The sequence below is a fragment of the Cynocephalus volans genome, chromosome 4, assembly GCF_027409185.1.
Source record: "Cynocephalus volans isolate mCynVol1 chromosome 4, mCynVol1.pri, whole genome shotgun sequence".
NCBI classification, from domain to species: Eukaryota; Metazoa; Chordata; class Mammalia; order Dermoptera; family Cynocephalidae; genus Cynocephalus; species Cynocephalus volans.
This window is the reverse complement of record NC_084463.1, coordinates 84,076,338-84,096,460: the sequence shown is the minus strand read 5'-3', so window position 1 is coordinate 84,096,460 and position 20,123 is coordinate 84,076,338. Positions and strand designations below refer to the sequence as shown.

Here is a 20,123-nt window from a genome sequence, read left to right as displayed (position 1 = left end):
GCTCTTACCTGATTTCCTTCACAGGTACTTGCTTCTGGAGAAGCTGCTGTACCATCCCTTTTTCTTCTGAGGGAAGCAAAATTAATAAAGCTTCACCATCCTCTTTGTACCTAAACAAGAAGAAAATCTGTATCAATGCAACCTGCTTTTTACATTTTAACAGTATGATGAACAAAAACGCTGAAGCAAATTCATCTAACTGGTAAATATTAAGAATACCAGTTTTTAACCTTCTGTGGCAGCAGAAAGTTAGGGCTCTGAATGCCTCATATCAAATTTTCATCACTCGTTATAATTCCTAGTGACTTTTAGGCTGTGCCACAGTACAAGAGCTAGATCTTAAAGAAAGAAACCAACCAAAGGACATTTCTTAAATAAATGTCTACTTATATAGCATGGAGACGATTTCTCGCTCAAGTCACTAGAGGATCTAATAAAATCAGTCATTTAATGAACATGGCAGCAAACATATTAAAGAAATCAATTAATCTTCCTGGGAATTTTATTTATACCTTGGGTATAAAGTTGTTCAGAGACATCAGTTATAAGAAATGGATCACTGCTCAGATAAAACACATACCTCCAATCCATGTAACTTCTCTTCCCTCACCTAGTAAAATCTTATTTCACACTTGCACCTTCAGAAATTTGTACTAACATGGGCCACAAGGCATCTTGTAGTTACTTAAGCTTCTTGTGTTACGTGCATACAGACTTCCTGATACCTTAGTGTCAGCTATGACATGCAACTAGTAAAACAGACAATGAAATTGGGTATTTGGGGAAATATTTTTAATTAAACAAAAGAAAAAAATCTCAAAGCACTCTCTTCAGGATTCAAGCTATAAAATACAAAGGGAAATTTTTATAATTAACCAAATAAACTATTTCCTGAGAAACTTTGTGTCAGGCATAAACTGAAGAACACAAAGAAACAGAAGATGAAAATCCCTGTCTTCTGTTATCTAACGCTCAGTTGAGTAGGAAAGACAAAAACACAGAAGCAAGAGAGTCAAGAGAACAGTCACAGAATTGTAAATAAGTGCTGAAGGTCAACCACAGCAATAAATGCCACCAACACAGAAGTAAAAAGAGTTCACTCAGGGCTAGCCAGAGATAAACAGAAATAGTCATGGCAGATGGCATTTCAGGTGGGCCTTGACAGAAAGGAAAAAGCTAAGGTATCCCAAAGATGAATTACATGAACAAAGGAGTAGAAACCAGAAAGTACAAGGCAAATTTAGTAAAGAGTGAACACCAAAGCTGGAGTACATAAATGGACAACAGGAAAGACTGCTAAAAAGGTACATAAGATCCTGTTTTTGGAAGACCGTGGATGCCTCTGCATGGAGAGACTGAATACCACTGTAAGACCTTTATCATTGAATGCTGAAAGGAAAAACTGACTTTGATGATTTGCTGAGAGATGGTACTATACTGCATTTTAAAATTTGAGGTCGGGCCAGTTAGCTCAGTTGGTTAGGGCATGGTGCTGATAACACCAAGGTCCAGGTTCTATCCCTGTACCAGCCAGCTGCCAAAAATGAAAAGTAAGATTTGAAGGGCAATTTTTACCTGACATGTTGGCTCTAAAATTCAACTCCTATGAATAAGGTGAAACTCTAGTCTAATCTCATTTTCATAAGATAAATATGTAAATATCCTTATGTGTACACAGATTCAGACAGGAAAATATAAAACTTATCGAAATGTTAAATTTTCTTCAAGTTCATTCATTAATTTTCAACACATTTTATTAAAGATCCTCTATAGGCTAGGCACTGAAACAGAGATAAAAAAGACATGGTCCTGGTGCCGACCCCGTGGCTCACTTGGGAGAGTGCGGCGCTGGGAGCGCAGCGGTGCTGGGAGTGCCGAGGCCGCGGGTACGGATCCTATATAGGGATGGCCGGTGTGCTCACTGGCTGAGCGCGGTGCGGGCGACACCAAGCCAAGGGTTGCGATCCCCTAACTGGTCACACACACAAAAAAGACATGGTCCTGGCTGTTACAAAGCTATTAGGGACAGACATTAAAACCAGTAATTAAAACTAGTAATAACAATCAAGTGTTATGAGTGAACTAGTAGACATACAGGAAGCTACGTGTAAGTATGACAGAGAGCTCTACTTAATGTAGTCTAGGAGACAAGAAAACTTCCTTGAAGAAATGACATCTAAGCTGAGACCCACAGAAATAATTAGGAATTAGTCAAACATTAGGGATAGGGATACAGATGGGAGAGTCAAGGTTTCCATGGGGAAAAGGCAGCATTTAAGAATCCCCTGTATACTTTTGTCTTCATGCTTATTTGCTTTTTCTAGTTAATGCAGGAAAGAGTAAAGCTGAACATACAACTTACTTAATCCTTTTACTAACTATATTTCATAACTGAAAAAGTAGTACCACATACGTTCTTTATTATATTTTAACACAGAATAATATGACTGAAAGTTTTTCATATCTATTCACTACAAAGAAATATGAATTTAAAGGATTTGCCTCAGCAATATTGGGCTAAGCCATCCATGAAGGCATAAGTTATTAGTGTATAACATAAAGAGGTGACACCCTAAGCAGACGAGATATTTGGGGACATCACAACTTCTGAAGCACCAAGACCTCACTAGGGACACGTCAAGGATCAAAGAGGACAAAATCAGTTAATACTGACCACTAAGCAGTACCAAAATGCCCTCAGGCCTTCAGAAGTAGAAAGGTTTACTCTGTGTGGCCCAAACAGGAAAAATCAGGGAAGAGGGAAAACAGTGGTTTGAAAGATTGTCAACCCTTTCAACATTCTATACAAAATTCAGAGACAGCATGATAAAATAAATAGGCCCACAAGTCTACATAGAGCAAGAACTAGGGCAAAGGGTTAAGAGAACTCTCTGACATCAAAAAGGCATCCACTGAATGTTCTCTGAGATTCTTCTGACTCATAAGCAGGAATAATGTGGCCAGTCATCTATATCTATCTTATTTACCCATTCATGCACCCGGAGAGAATTTGTGAGAACGAATTGGGATTAAAGTCACAAAGGGGCCACGCACAAACCTTTTAAAGCTATAGCTAACAGAATATGTATATAAAAGGCCACACAAGGTTAAGACAGACTGTAACAGTGCAGTTTAGTTTCCCCAAAGGAAAATGGAAAATAATATCCAAAGCCAAATCCCACAAGGCAAGCATCTATTAAAAAGATCATCACTGGCCATTTTACCTATTTTACATTATACATGTCTTTTCCCTGAAACAACGTAAAGCACAAATTATCTCCTACACACTAATACTAAAAAATTTCCAGTTTTCAAGAATAAAAGCTCTTTTTATAAAGAAGGCATAAGCCATTTCACTTTGTTTTAATGCTTATAAGAATAAAGTCTATTTACCCATGAGGTAGCTTTCAGACTTCAAAAGCAATATCCATGGCCTAAGGCTAAATATATATACAAGAGAAATAAATGTTCTTCATAATACTTACATTTTAAAACTCCACATATACAGATTTTTGTTTTAGAATTTATTTCAAATTGACATAAAATTGTATGGATTTATTATATACAACATTATGTTCTGAAGTATATATACAGTGTAGAATGGTTAAATCTTGCTAATCAAAATATGCATTACTTCACAGAGTTATTTTTGTGGTGAGAATATATTTAACATTCACTCTGAGCAATTTTCAAGAATATAGTATATTAACCGTAGTCACCATAATAGATTATTTTAAGACATATATAGGCACCATATAAAAAAGCCCTGCATCTGAAACAACAAAAATTTCATCTTCACCATTACTATTAATGCCATGTTGTGTTTACGCAGCTCATCCAAATTTACAAAGAACTTCGTTTTACATTAATTTGCTGATGTTAAAAGCAAACAATCAGTAGAGGACGCAAATATAAAATAAAGTTCCCAAAATACCAGGAAGTTGGCCTAAAATCAGCTGGTCACTACATATCAGACTTTAAACTTCGGATCCACTGCTTTTTCAATTATACCAGCATGCTGTCCAGAAACAAGGATCCTCAGTAGGTTGATCATGACTGTCTAACTAATACCAAAAAGCTTATCTCCACATCCTGCAGCTCACTAGTATTTTTGGCTAAAATAGGAGATTCAGACCACTGACTTGGATGCACATGGTAATTCTTCCATTAAAATAACCTTCAAACTATGGCCAGAGAAGCAAAAAAAAAAAAAAAAAAAAAAAAAGCCCTGCCATTCTGGCAATAATTTGCTTTTTACCCAAAAGCCAATAACCCTTTAACTTCAATTCAAATTCTCTAACACATCAACTCCATTCCAATAAAGTCTCTAACAGTAGTTGGGAGGTATAAGCAGACACTCCACCCTGCCCTGATCTGGCCCTGTTAATAACTGCCTAGTCACCCCAAGTTCTCTCCACCTGGTGTCCCAGATTACAGGTCAAGTTACAAAAGGGTCTATTTAGCACAATTCCATTTTTGTAATCTGAAAAAATATATACACACAAACATACACGAAAAAAAACTTTCTGGGTGGTAGATTTTAAATAATTTTAATTGTTTTCCCATTATTGTCTAGAATCTGCATGGCGAATAAGCATTACTTTGGTAATAAAATACAAGTTAACAAAAATAAGTAAAAAACTAACTCTATATGCTTTTGGACATCTTATATCACTCTTACTTCATTTAACACACATCCTAGTACTACCAAATTAGTGTATTTCCACATCTTGACCATTAAATCTGAGGATGTACGAATGTGCTACGTGTCCCTAACACACACATGTGTCCCTAACAGTTGTTCAATAAATATTTGGTGAGTAAAGGAAAGCAAGTGACCACTAGATGTTATACGAGGAGATAAAACACTAGATTTGGAGCCAAAAGAAGTGGGTTCCAGTACTGTCGTACTATTTATTCATTAGCTATACAATTTTTGATAAGATTTTATTGCGATCTATTACATTTTCTTATTTACACATTATACATTTGAATAAGATGATCTAGGTCCCTTTAGGATATGAAATTCTACAACTGTGACTATTAATATACTAGTCATTATTCATAACACAAGCATAATCAAGAGGTGGAGAAAGGGAAACATTTGTTGATTACACTCTATTCCACAGTCCTTCTTTTTTTCCTTCCCTGAATCTTCCCATTCTCCCTATACCTCAGCCTTACCTGTGGCAACCATCCCCAAGATTTCATGTCACTATGAAAGAACAGTGCAGTCTGTCATGCAGATGCAGAAAGACAGCCATAAGGAATCTGAGTCCAACTGTTCTGTTCCTCCCACACAATATGGTACAAAAGAGAGCTGATTCCAGGAAAGAAGGTATCTCTGACTTACAGGATGTCTAAACACTCTACACTGGATTCTAAGGAGAAAAAAGAATAGGTTTGGAAATATTCTGGGAAAAAGTAAGTCATCTGCAACCTAATATCTCAAATAACAAAAAGGTATATCACGATAGACTCAACAGTGACAAATTAAGTTCTCCATAAAATAACTGGAAAGAAACCAAGCCGGTTAATACATACTGCATGGAAAGCTTCTAGCACACTGATTAAGAAAATGGATTTATAGAGTTCACAAAGGGTAGAAATCTTAAATTCTATCAACTCTGTTCCCCCAAAAAAGGATTTTTTAAAGCTAAATTTTAATAGATAAGAATAAAAATAAAACTCAAATAAAAGCAGTACTGATTCTACCTAAAACTGTACTTTCAGGAAACAACTGAGAATTAGATATGATTACCTCATTTTACAGGAGAAGAAACTAAGCCTTAAGGAATTTAAAAACTGACCCAAGGGTGCACAGCTATTAGGTGACAAAATCAAATTCAGACCTAAGTTTCCTGACTTTTAAAGACAATGTCTGAACAACTATGGGATATCTGGCTCTCACAGTCCAAATAAGAAAGAAAACGACTACATTTTTAGTTTATCTTCATGACCACAAATGGCAGCAAATTTAAGACATCAACCTTCCTTCTCCAAGTACCTGGCTTTCATGCATTCTAGAAGCCCTGCATAGGAGCAGCACCCACTAGAATCCATTAAATGTAAACAGCTGCACATTGGCAAGAACGAGCTATAGAATCAGAAAGACCTGAGTATAAATCCCAGGCCTGGTACTTACTCAACTGAGTAATCTTAGACACATTTTACCTCAAGTCTCTGAGAAAAAGTTTCCTAGTAAGAAAACCTCTTTCATAAGGTTGCTCTACAGGCTAAATGAGTTCACCCATTATTTACACAAATATTTATCAAATTTTGGGAAGTAAATAGCTAAGCCACAATCCATTCATTCCCCATGTGGTATAGGGGTAAGTAGGGAGGAGGATGCCAGACAAACAAACAAAAAAGTGATATGGCCAAAGTCAAATCTCCTCGTAAACATACTGACAGACCTCCTGGGAGACAAACGCTGTTAGCATGAGGGTCCTCATCTATGAGAGGCTTTTAATAGAATGTACCAGAGTTGTTCACAATCCATGGATTCAGTGGATATTTCTCTCTAGTGAGCTCTGCACCTGAGTATACAAATGGCCCATCTGTGTAAGTGATATGTCACACACATCAGTTAGAGTCTTCTGTGTTAGGCTGGGCAGAGTACACCCTAATGTGGCAAGAAAATACCTGGGGCTGTAATGGAGGTCCCAGACCTCTTCCTGCTTCACCTATAACTCGAGATTGCCTTTATCCTTAAAATTATTAATAAAACTTGATACTGGGTGTGATGGGTAGCTTCTAAGATAATTCCCAATAATCCACACCTCCTGGTATTCACACCATTGTGTAGTTACCTCACACACAGTGAATAGGCTCAGATGTGTGACCACTAGGATACTGCAGATAAGATGGAATGTGACGTACAAGTCTAGGTCATAAAAGATATTGCTGCTTCCACCTTTCAATTCCTTGCCCTTTCATAATGCTCTCTCTGATGAGGTCAGTTGACAAGTTGTGAGCTGCCCTATGAAGACAACCATATAAAAAGGGACTAAAATGCCTCTGACCAACAGCCAGGGAGGAAATGAATCTCCAACAACTATGTGAGTGAGCTTGGAAACAAATCCAACCCTAGTTGAGCTTAAAGTACCATATGACACCTTGATTGGAGCCTTGTGATAGACTGAGAACCAGAGGACCCAGCTGAGCCACCCCTGGATTCCTGACCCACAGAAACTATGAGGTAAATTATTGCCTTAAGCCACTAAGCCATGGGACAATTTGTTACACAGCAATAGATAATTAACATATTAGGTAAGATCTATTCATAAGTCGGATTTATTATCTCAAATGTCTGCTATATGCCAGGACCTGTTCTAAGCACATAGCATACATCAATAAACTAGACAAACACTGCTGCCTTTGTGGAACTTACAATCTAATAGGGAGAAAGAAACAAAAAATATACTAAGTAAATGCTCTAGTATACGAGGGTACTTCAAAAAGTTGGTGGAAAAATAAATTTAAAAGATGATATGAATCTTTCCATGAACACTTTGAAATTCATATTTGAAGGCAGAAAGGGCTATGGAAAAAAGAAAATACAGAGCAGGGAAAGAAGTGGTTGGTGGAGGGTAAGAAAGATACCTGTGTGGATACCTGAGGAAGCATTTGAGCCAAACAGTGAATATAAAGGCCCTAAGGCAAGAACATGCCTGGCATGTACAAGAAACAGCAAGGCCAGTATGGAGCACAGGGAACAAGAGCAGAACAGAAAAAGGAAGGGCAGAAGGGAGAATGAACAGCATAGGCCCAGGATGTCACTGGCCTTCACTCTGAATGAAATGGGAAGCCATCAGAGGAGTGACATGATCTAACTTGTGTTTTAAAAGGATTGGTCCACCTGCTGTATTGAATGGACAGTAGGAGACAAGATGGGGAAGTAAGTTCATGACAAAATGTAGACTGCTAAGAAATGTCAGTCCTCTATCTACTCTACAGCTATACTCTACACCAGCTCCTCACTCCTTCAAGATGCAAAATGAAGGATTTGCCTTGGACTTCTATTAAAACTTTAAACCCTAGATACCAACACACAATGGCAAATTACCACATAAGGAAGCATCAGCCTCTATCTAGAAGGAGCAGAATGAAGACAGGACTTTCACGAATCTAAGTGAAAGGAATAAAAGAAAGAATTTTCACTAGCAAATTTTCCTGTCCTTTAAGTTAATGCTCATGGAAATTGTCCTTTCACTTTTATTACTTCAATTCACAAACCAATTAAAGAAACTTTTTTAAATCCCATATCTATTCCAGAAAGTGCTAGTATTTTCCACAAACAAAATAACTCTTCACGTTATTGGAAATTTTAACTAGTTTCCATCTTCACATTTGCTGTTAAGATCTAAACTGCTGCCAGTGTGCGTACAATGCAAAGGCTTGGCCTCTGCTGTCCCCTAGTGGAATCACATTCTGCTACCCAAATTACTCATGAAATTTCTGAGAGTCACAAAATGCAGCCAGACAAATAAAGCTAAGCGAGAATATTGCCGAAATTATTTTACCTTCTACTGATCTGGAAAAGAAAATAGTTATACATAAACTCCCACAGGCCCCCCCAAACCTCCCCAAATAAAAGCATTATAAAAGTTAGGAGTATCTGAGGTGTGCCTACCTTTCATTCCCAAATCTTTTCTATTTCCAACTGGGCATTTTTATAAGAAATGGAAGAGCTTGGTTTTATGAGTACCAAAAACTGTAAGCCCTAAAGAGAATCTCTCAAGTGGTAGAATGCACCACAGGATACAGCTTTATAAAATTATATTCATATCCCTTGCTTCAGTTGTCCCTAAAGGAGATCTTTTTTTTTTTAAGGTGTGTGTGTGGTTAAGGAAAATAAAGGGAAGTTTTTCTCGATGGCTCTAGAGCAAAAGAATTTTAGACAGGTGAATAAATTAAAACAGAATAAGTACTTCAAAGCAACAAGTACCTGAATCACCCCTTATTTTTATTTAAAGTATAGAAAGGAAAGAACAGATTCCCCAAATCTTAGCTATTTGCTAACGAATTCATTTTCCTATATTCATATATTACAGTTCAATTCCAAAAGCAAATACTATCTGGCAACCTGGTTTTAATTACAGCCTAACACATGACTTTAATTAGTCTCAAATTTTAATTTAGCCTTTATTCTATTCAATTATTCAGTCCTATGGCCACAAAACTTTCTAATTATCTCTAAGCCCATTAATGGCAACTTTTAAAGTACCAGAGAACAAAATAAGCATTATATATGCTAAACCTTTCCACTGACTACACATCTAAATAGTCAATTCAAAATATTTTTAATTGTTACAAAAGGTCAAACAGGCTGTACTTTAAAAATTGATGACTACATTAAAAATTACATTAAAACTTTTTTTTCAAATTAGTATTCTCTCTCTTCAGACACAATCATTGTGATGTTCTTCCTCTCCACGGTCATTAAGACCCAATTTAATGCTCACCACAGCATGCTCAACTCCATAAGATGTTCAACTACATAAGATTTTCAACAACTTCTCCAGGAACAAAGAACCCTGAAATACTTCTCCGTCTTGGACCTTTTCTTGGTATACTGAGATGTCCAATAATCTTCATATAGGGAGAGTCATTTTTAAATACTGCTAAATGTATTCTAGGAAGGAGTCAGTCTGGTCTGCCCTATCCAGGTCTATATCATTGGTACATCTAAGAGCATGTAAGCCCGACATCCAATATGCTGTGAGACACCATATCCAACTTACCTATCCAGAGGACCATAGGATGCAGATGTGTACCTAAGTACAGGTACACATGTATACATACCACACATTTACTGAGAACTAAACACTGGAGAAATAATGACTTCTCAGAATGTCTCACTATGAATAATAATTCAAACATGTACCCAACAGATTAAGAACCACTCAGGCACCATGCACTTTCTTATAAAATGGAAAAGAGAACACACTGCTTTTCTACCCATGTCCCACCTGACTTAGATACCAGAAGAAATAAAATCCTGAAGACAAGTTTGCCTGAATACACAATGACATCATACACAGAACCCAGTTCTAACTCTATTGCTTGTTGTTCAAAATACTATACCACTCGTTGCAATTAAGAGAGGCTGGCCAGTTAGCTCAGTTGGTTAGAGTGTGGTGCTGATAACACCAAGGCCAGGGTTTGATCCATGCACCATACCCACCCAAAAATTAAAAATAAAAATAAAACATTTAAAAAATGGCAATTAAGAGACATATTTTTGAACCCTATAGGATATAAACCCTATTTTTAAATAGTCTTTTATTATTATACTATTCTCTCCCTTCTTTCATGCTGGTCAAAGAAACACATTTAAGTGAGTACATTTTGATTATAACCCATATTTGAAGATGACCTCAGGGTAAATGTGAATCAATCAAAAAACATTTAAACACTCAAACATTCAAACATCGCTTATGAAAATTAAAAAACATATAGGAAAGAAGAGCTCTACTTCTTGTTAAGCCATAGAAGGACAGGAAAACCTTCACCAGCTGAAACAAACAAGAAGTTACCATATACAAACAAAAATTATATTTTTTTCCAAAGCCACCTGAAAACTACAGATCCAAAGAAATCTTAGACTAAACTCCAAAGGGACTTCCTGGATGAGCAAGGGATAGAGGAAACTTTCACACCTGGAGCCTCTTGATGAAACAGGCACAGGGCAGGTGAAAAAAGAAGCTTGCCAGAAAAGTACAGTCTTTGCTTGGGCCTAAAGATCTTGCCATCCCTGGGAAAGCCTTAAACAAAAGCCTGTGGCTTGAAATCACAAGCAACTGTTGGTCCAGTGAGATCAACATTGAAATCCATATCATAAATCCTCAATAATCCAGGTTTGAGAAAATGTAAAACCAAAGAAACAGTCCATCTGTGGCTAATTGTAACTAATCATAACTTTATTGTGATTAATATTTAGGTTGCCATCAATTTTTAAACATTACAAGTATTAGTAAGACAAACATCTCTATGGAAACTTTATTCATCTCTATTTTCTTAAGATCCATTTCTGGATGCGGAATTACAAAGGCAAAAAGAAGAACTCTAAGGCTTTGATAAGCATTACCAAATGCTATCCAGAAAGATGTCAACTATTTATAATTCTACCAAAAGCATTCATCTCCAGGCTTCACTGCAACCTCAATAGCAATGACATGTCGTAGAATCCTTTTTCATTAATTCAGATACCTTTCTATGCCATTTAGTTTCAAATGACTGACTTTGCTATGTTCTATTTCTCCCACAGCTCTTGAGCAAAGGGTGCTTTCATGGAGTGGTGGGTTTGGGGGAGAGGGGCACAAAAAGAAATATTTGGGAGTGGCCTCCAGCAATGCCTCTAATTCTTGCACTAGGAAGAAAGGAAAAAAATTCATGACTCCACACCGCTTTGCCTCTTACTAGAGCCTATACGCTAGAAGAGGACAAGATCTAGACTAGAGGAGTCATACTGCTTTGCACTGGCTCTGTAGATCTTTGAACAAGTTGTTTAACTGCTCAAAGACTCAGTTTTTCCTCACCTGAAAACAGAGCTTTGAATAGTAGGTCCTATACCTGAGAGATCATTAGGATTCGATGAGATGATGCTCAGTGAGCAGTTCTACTGACAAGTTTAGTAAGGGAAGATTAAAATAAAACTAAAGTAAGTTTTTCATGGATTCTTCTCAGCACTAATCGAGTACCTGCCATAATGATTTACAATAGCTGTGAAGCTGTTATCAACTCACACCACAAAATGCCAAACCAGCACTAAATGTACCTGAATCCTTCCATTCTTTGTCTGCAGTTGGGAAGCATGCTTTGTACTTAGCATCAAAAGCAAAGAAATGGGCCGCTACACCTACCTGGCAGTTCTACCGGCTCTGTGAATATACATGTTGGCATCCTCTGGACAATCAAACTGAAGAACCCAATTTACAGCCGGGAAATCTACAAAGAAAGAATGTCAAGTTTAAAAAAAAAAAAAAAATCAGTTTAAATGTCTGTCCTGCTGCACTATTTATATTTTACAATATTGCTTGCCCAAACTTTCTATGACTATCACATCAAACTAACAGATCATCTGTGAATCCTATTAGAAATAAAGTTAATTGTGTGAACCAAGAGATAAACATTTTTCTTTGACAAAGTGAACCTAAATTAATGACAGTGTATGAATGAGATTTCTTCATATCTGACATAGAAGAGACAAGCTGCTTTGGGTCAGACAAATAATGAAATACCCTGATATTTAATAACCTAAAAGAACCACTTTTCATGGGGACCTAGTGAACTACAAAACCAGTTTCTAAATTTAAATGAAGGTTTACTTTTCCTGCTATTCCCACCTTTATCCGAAGTAATGTCTTTCTAGGTCCCTCCCCATTTCCTAGCAATAATTATTCCATATATATTTCTGGCTACAGAAGTTTCCATTCATTTCCAGAGAATCCTGCTCTCAACTCCTTGATTTTGCTGCAAGGATTTCAAATCAATTTCTATCAAGGAAAAGGGCTGAGCACACAAAAAGATATTGGAAGATAATGATACTTAGAAGCATCAAACTGTCACTAAGTCATACACTCATACGTGGAATCTAAAAAAAAAACTGGCTCTCATAGAAGTAGAAAGTAGAACAACAGTTACCAGAGGCCAGGAGGGAAATGGGGTGGTGGGGGAAGTGGTGGACTAACGGGTACAAAACTATGCTGTCTACCCTAAGTGAATCATTGTGCAGTATATGCATATATTGAAACGACACAACTGTACCCCACAAAAATATACATGTAAATGTTAAATTTTTTTTTTTGAAAAACTGTCACTAAGTCATATGATCTATTCAAAAGGGCAGAATTTCAGTATGTGGAGAAAGAACCAAGAAAAACAGAACAGAGATATTTAGAACAATTCTCTCAGGACTTGAAGTAAGCAGGTGACTCAGAAGGCAGGGGCATGTCACAATGCTACAAACAGGAAGATGGGCTGAAAGCAGTACTTAGAGTCTCAAGTCCCCTACCCTCTCCTGTATAGTTGGGTCTCAAGACCAAGAGCCTTAATCTGGAGGAAGGCTTCAGACCCCAGGACACCAGATGCAGTAGAAGGCAGAGGCAGAGTGAAAACAGGGGTATTGAGGGAAAGCCTGCATGTCTACTTTCTTGCTAGGCTTCCAGAGAGCCAGCAGCAAGCTCAATTCTCATGAGGTTGAGGTTTTCTTCCCTAGAGAGATTAAATGCTGGAAGACAATATACTTCAACATTTTGTGTCTTCCACAAAATGATCGACTCTGTCTAAATCCCCTCACAATGAAGGCCATTAGTCAACAAGCCTCATCCATGTACAAATCACTTCAAATAGTTTTTTGGTGCCTCATTGCTAAATATAAAAAGACATCTAATTGCAGAAAACTGAGAGAAGCCTCAAACATGAATGACAGAGAAAAGGCTACAGAGCAGAAACAGAAACAATGTGGAGAAGAAAACATAAAAACTTAATGCCTTCAGAGAGAGAAAACATGCATCCATCAAACAACAAGAGGCTGTAAAAAAGGAGGTCTACACACTTAAAAATTTTAATTTTATTAGGGAAGTTGAAATATAAAGTCAAAGAAATACTCCAGAAAGAACACGAAAAGGACAAAGAGATGGGCAATAGGAGAGAACAGGGAAATTAGAAGATCAAAGAGGTCAAATACTCCTCTAGAAAGAGTAAATAAGGGGCCGAGCCCGTGGCGCACTCGGGAGAGTGCAGCGCTGGGAGCGCAGCGATGCTCCCGCCGCGGGTTCGGATCCTATATAGGAATGGCCGGTGCACTCACTGGCTGAGTGCCGGTCACGAAAAAGACAAAAAAAAAAAAAAAAAAAAGTAAATAAGGGTGAGGAAGGGGAGAAATTTTATAAGGCAGTTGTTAACTCAAAGAGAATTGCAAAAAAAAAGTATAAGAAACAATCTAAGGAATTAATTCCCTCAGCAGCAAACAATAATTACATAGTCAAAATAACATAAATATTGAATGTTATTTAACCAAAACACCAAGAAGCAATTCAAAAGTAAGTATCTTACAACTGAAAGAGATGAGTCTCTATACTGCTCAATATTGTAGCTATTCAAGTTTAATTAAAATTAAATAAAATTAAACGCTCATCCCTTCCTCAGTTCCACTAGCCACATTTCAAGTGTTCGATTGCCACATGTGGCAACTAGCTACAGTACTGGACGTAGAATATTTCATTAATCATAGAAAATTCTATTAAAGTACGGGTCCAGAGTGAAAATGTACACTGAATGCCTGCACAACAACTAAGTAGGACCTTGCACTAAGGTACATTATCATAAAATGTCAGGACACTGGATGAACAGAAAATCCTAAGTATATCTAGAAAAAGAAAAGCAGGTTACAAAAAAAAGAATCAGAGAATCAGAAAAGCAAACACCTTCAACAGAATACTGACTACTAGAAGACAATGAAAAATATCTGTAAAATTTAGAGAGAAAATTTCAAACTAAAATTCTATTCCCAACCTGATTATCATTCAAAGATATGCCATTATCAGATATGCAAAGACTCAAAATTTACCTCCCATGTACGCTTAGGAAGCTATTAGAAAATAAGATTAAAAAGGGAGAAAAAAAAGGTAAGCCAAGAAAGAAGACAGAGATCTAGAAAGAAGAGTCCTAGGAAGAGAAACGTGCATACGGCTTATGGAGCAACCAGTTCAGATTAGAACTAGAGGCAGAAGCTGCAAAAGGGAGGTCCCAAGGGGAAAAGAAACAGAACTGTGTCTGAACTGTTAGTAAACTAGGAATGTGGCATTTGCTTGAACATTAGAGAAATTAGAACTGGGAACATGGAAAACTAAGCAAAATTTTGTAACAACTTAATTATTAACTCAAAGAAAATCGCAAAAGAAAGCATAAGAAAGAAAGTAGCCCTAATACACTACACTTTCCTCAGAAGCAATTAATTTATAACCAAAACAACGTAAATAAAAAAAGGTTTATTTAACCAGAAGTCGTGATATAACAATATATAATAGATGGCGGGTAGCAGAAGACGGTTGATTGTTAGAGAGGTAATAAAAGGAAGTTTCTGGATAATTTCTAAACTTGATAGATTTAAAAATGGCAGAACATAAGATTACTTAGGAATATGGAACTAAACACAAGAGGAAATAAAAAAGTTAAGGAGTTACTTCTAGCAGAGCCTGCATGTTCCCTTAACTCATTTTTACACCCATGTACGTGTATTATTAAAAATTAAAATTAAGAATAAAGTTTAAAAAGATACTGGTATATTCTAAAGAAGTTCTTGGACATTTACAAAAGAGAGCTTCAGGATATTCACTGCAAGTGTTTGTAATGGAAAATAAAAAACAACTTTAAGTGTTCATTATTTACAGGAATGAATAGATAACTGCATAAATTCATACTATGGGGTACTCTTCATAAAAACACTGGATCTTTATACACCAACATGGAAAGACTTCAAAAGCAAGTCACAGACTAGTATGTATAACGATATTGTTTATATGAACTTCTAGAAGACCCAAGATAATACTAGAAATTGCTAATGAATATATCCACAGAAAATACTTTTTAAAAAATAAACTAGAACACAGGCTCTTGACATTTTGTGCCATAGTTGAAGCCTATGAACTCCTCAAAATAATGTTTTAAATGCACAAATGAAAACATATAGGACTACAAGAGAAAACATTTCTAATAAAAACTATAGACATCAATATTTTTTATAGAATTTGATATACTAATGTATGGGCTTGTTTACTACATTAACTAACATGACCTAATCGTGGGTCTAATAACCACCATAACATCTAAATAGGACTGAGTGTAAATAATATTCCAAGATATCTGTAAAAACTAATGCAAAATGAAAACATCAAGGATTTCAGTAAGTGACAAAGTCATAGGTACTATTGAAACTATAATAGTTTGTTGCTTACCTTCATAATGCTATATTTCAGTTAAAGGCTAGTGAAAATATGTAATTTTCTCCTCTTCAGAGTTCTCAGATCCACTGAATTCTATCACAGACTCTTTGGACTACAGGTAAAGAACCTTCAACTAAAAGTTTACACACCAAACATAAGACAGTAAGTGTGTTTGGAGAGAGGGGAGTAAAATGCAACAGAGAAAGGGTACAAAAAGGGCTACATTGATTGCTATCTGATTTAAGAAAATCCAAGGAAAATATGACATTGTAAGTAGATAGTACGTGTGATTTTTTAGAATTATTTTATAATTAAGAAAGGAATCTGGCCCTTAAAAGGAGTAAACTTCAGTTCAAAATTTGCTTTTGTTGACCTAAAGCATTTTAGGTTCAAAAAATCAGAGACATATAAATACATATAAACACAATCAAAATGTTTCAAAACTATATAGCCAAATAGTGATGAGGGGGTGGGGAAATGAGTTGTTACAGGGCTGAGAAAATAGCCCAGAGAGCTTTAAAAATATGCATATTTGGCTGCTATCTCCTGTCACATGTGGATGAACTGATATGCCTGAGATAGGCTTTAGAATACTCCAAGACAGACAGGAGGAAAAGGGGGATCATGACAAAGATCATTGTTAGAGCTGGATAATGTGTATATAAGAGGACATTAAACTTATTTTGCTTATGTTTAAAAATTTGCCATAATTAACAAATATAATAAAATTAAGTGATTGAAGAATTCAAATTACCACCTATATATTCTCATCCTTTGCTCCTTCCTACCTCTTAATTAGTGTTCCTCTCTAATTACTTCCACCCCATGCCACCGCCACAAAGCCACAAGTTGTAAACTAACACAGCGGCTTTTTGAAAATAAATTTAAATACATTACGTGTAGTGATTTTAAAATAAAAATTAGAATGGTTGGTAAAAAGATGGACTTCATTGATTTTTCTTGTGAAATGAGTGACAATAGCTATCAACAAGTTTCCAATTTTCAAAGAAACAGGTTTTTTTTCATGTCTTTAAATGTTTAATCTTCCTTTGGTTTTATATGTTCCTCAGGATTCTATGGTAAAATTATCAATAAAAAAACAGTAAGAGCACAAAAGATGCAAATATTATGGAAATTTTCACCAACAAATTCTTAACGGTAATCCACTCTCATCAATTTACTTATTTTTCCTCTTACAAAATAAGAGGAAAGAAAAGAAAGCCCACTTATGTGAATCTATTATATTTCCCAAAATACACCTTACAAGCAAATCATGTTTCCCATGATCACAGAAATTTCACTGTAGGAAGTTTTCTTACCCAGCCCCCTAGCTGCAATATCAGTAGCAAAGAGCACTGCAGCTCTCTTACGGACAAATTCATTATAGACTTCCATTCTTCTCATCTGCTGCTGTCGACCATGGAGGGCAAGGATAGAAATACCAGGACATAGCCGGCAGAACACTCAGTATAGATACTGCATCTGGGCATTAACAGAAGAATGAGTTTGGTACTGCCAGATGGCAGCAATCTTACAAAATAAACAGCAAAAATGTACTAAGGAGCACACATTTCACCAATTAAAAAAATATTTTTTTAAATATTGAGCAGAGGAAAGGGAAATGTAGTCTTGAGTTGTGATCTTCAAACATTTTTGATCGAATTTTTCCTCAAATAATTTTTTTGGGGAAAAAATGCTCTTCTTGCATTTAAGTTATCTGAAATTTTTCCAAAATTGAATAGTTGCAAAAAATGTAATTACTGATAAATACTGATGTTTTAAAAATAAACACTTATCTCTTATAAACGTATCCAACAGATTCTAAATAGCAAAGCAATTTAATACCCATCAATCATGCAAAAAATGTGAAGAAACTCCTTTAACAGAAAGAACTTTTACTTCCTTTCCTCCTTTAACTCTCATTTCTATTTCCTGATCCCACAGAACCATATCTTAAGTTTTAAGCTTGAAAATCTTATTAATCGTGTTATCATAATCCATAAGTTTCCACAACAAAAAAGTTAAAATTGATACACATTATTTTAATTTTCTGTTTATATGGCTTTATTAACTTTCTTCTCAGACTGAGAAATTATCATAATAGTAGTATAAAACTGACCAAAACAAGAAATATGTTAGGATTTGATAAATAACTATAAGACAAAATTTTATTGTAAATACATCTGAATGTACAGAACTAGAAGGAGCTTACTGTTTTAGTTTTATGTCTCTAGTTTATATACTCATAAACAGAAACTGGATTGATAGACTGAGGCAGAGTTCAGCATTTTATTCCTATTTTCTCTAACATAGGAGTTAAGAAAATCTGTTCACATAAATACAGAAAAAGGACTAGAAGAAACCTTAACTCTGAACTCCTTCAAAAAATGCCAAAAATCATAATGACAGATCAGCAAAAATTATTTGTAATCATCTATCAGTTAATAACTCCATTAAAGTCTCTCTTCAATTCTGTTGAAGGTAAAGAATGGGGCACCACCTAAATTGCAAAATCACGTGTTACAGAGTCAGCAGACACATTCATTTTCTCAATAGCAATACTCTAGTGAAAGGTTCTGATTCTGGGACAATGTACCAGTAAGACTGGGGATAGATGAACTTACACCTGTCTTTTGTAAAGATATTAAAAGGGCCACCATGAAAGGGGAGATGGAAAAGTAGAATTTCCAGACCACAGATGCACTCAGGCAAATCAATCTCAGAAGAAGTACATACAGAAACTCAGGAAGTGTAAACTGAGTTCATAAAAACTTTCTGTATCTCTTGAATCAGGACTGGCCTTGAATTGACAAACTAACTGAGGGGGAAAACATATGTGGGATAAAGCCATGTAAGTTCTAAGTATGGAGTTTAATTCTAATTTATAGAAAGTCATTGGAGGGTCTTAAGCAAGGCAATGACATATTCCAGTTTCTACTTTCCAAAGATCCATTCTGGCTATTACGTGGGAAAACTACAGGAAAGAGAGAGAATGGGGAGACAAATTAGAAGGCTAAGACAAAGTTAAGCATGGTTCAGACTGCACTGTAGCATGGGAGGGGGTGAGAAGTGACAGAGCTTATGAGTTACCGATAGATTTAATATGGGATGAAGACAGACAGGAATTAAGGATTCAGTCATTTATCAAGATGGGGAAGAGTTGGGGGAGGAAGACATAGGGACAGGAACTCTTAAATTGCTTTTCCTATGTTAAATTTGAGATGCATTGTAGGTATGCAACATACCCAGTAGTCAAGGGGATACACAAGTCTGGAGCTCAGGAAAGAAGTTAGGGCTTGAGATGTGGATTTGGCAGTTGTTAGCACATAGATGGAATTTAAAGCCATGAAACTAATGATGTTACTTAGAAAGAAAGCATAGATGGGAAGAGTGGAGTAGAGTGATCTGAGGCACTCCAAACTGCAGAGGTCAAGGAGAGGAGGTTAAAATTAGAGTAGTCAGAAAACATGAGGGGAGGACAGGTTAATGACTGAGGAGTCACAGCAGTCTAAAGACTGCTTCAAGAGGGAGAAAATGGTCAGCAGTACCAAATGCTTCTAAGAGGTCAAGTAAGATAAAGACTGATAACTGAGCACCACCTCTGGAAAGCTGCATCCCTTAATAAAGGCTGACTCAAAGGTGGGCTAAGGAGAGAAAAGGAGATGATAAAGTGACTCAGCTATTAGAGATAAGCCTTTAGGAGAATTTGCTATGAAGAAGAGCAGAGAAAAGAGGTAGTGACTAGAAAGGGACACAGGATTTTTTATTTTTAATATGGGCAATATTAAAGAATGATAGGGAGAAAAGAAAATGCAGGAGAGAAAGGGGTATTTGCAGTAGCAAAGGACTTGAGCACACGAGAAGACAGTCTAACACACAAGAAGAGTTAGTCACAGATACAAGCAAGGACACTTTGTCTACTGTGACAAGAAGAAAAGCAGAGTATTACAAAGCAGAAACTTTAACAGGACTCTCAGATTTATTTCCTAACATCTAGATACCAAAACCATCCTTTTTTAGAAGATATAAAGTCCTGAAAATCTAAAATAGGTCTTAAAAAAATATGAAGTTATTCTTTACATAGTAAAATGATAGAGTTCAAGTGTTTTCACCCAACAAGAGAAACAAACCACCATTCATCTTCCCCACAAGCTGGAGGGAAACTCACCTGCA

The 20,123-nt window shown here is 36.2% G+C and overlaps 1 pseudogene; it reads right to left on the bottom strand.

Moving 5' to 3' along the window:
* The window catches only part of LOC134374800 (rho GTPase-activating protein 20-like), a 138,584-nt pseudogene extending 121,217 nt beyond the window's left edge, over nucleotides 1-17,367 (bottom strand).
* Nucleotides 17,368-20,123: the final 2,756 nt, after the last annotated feature.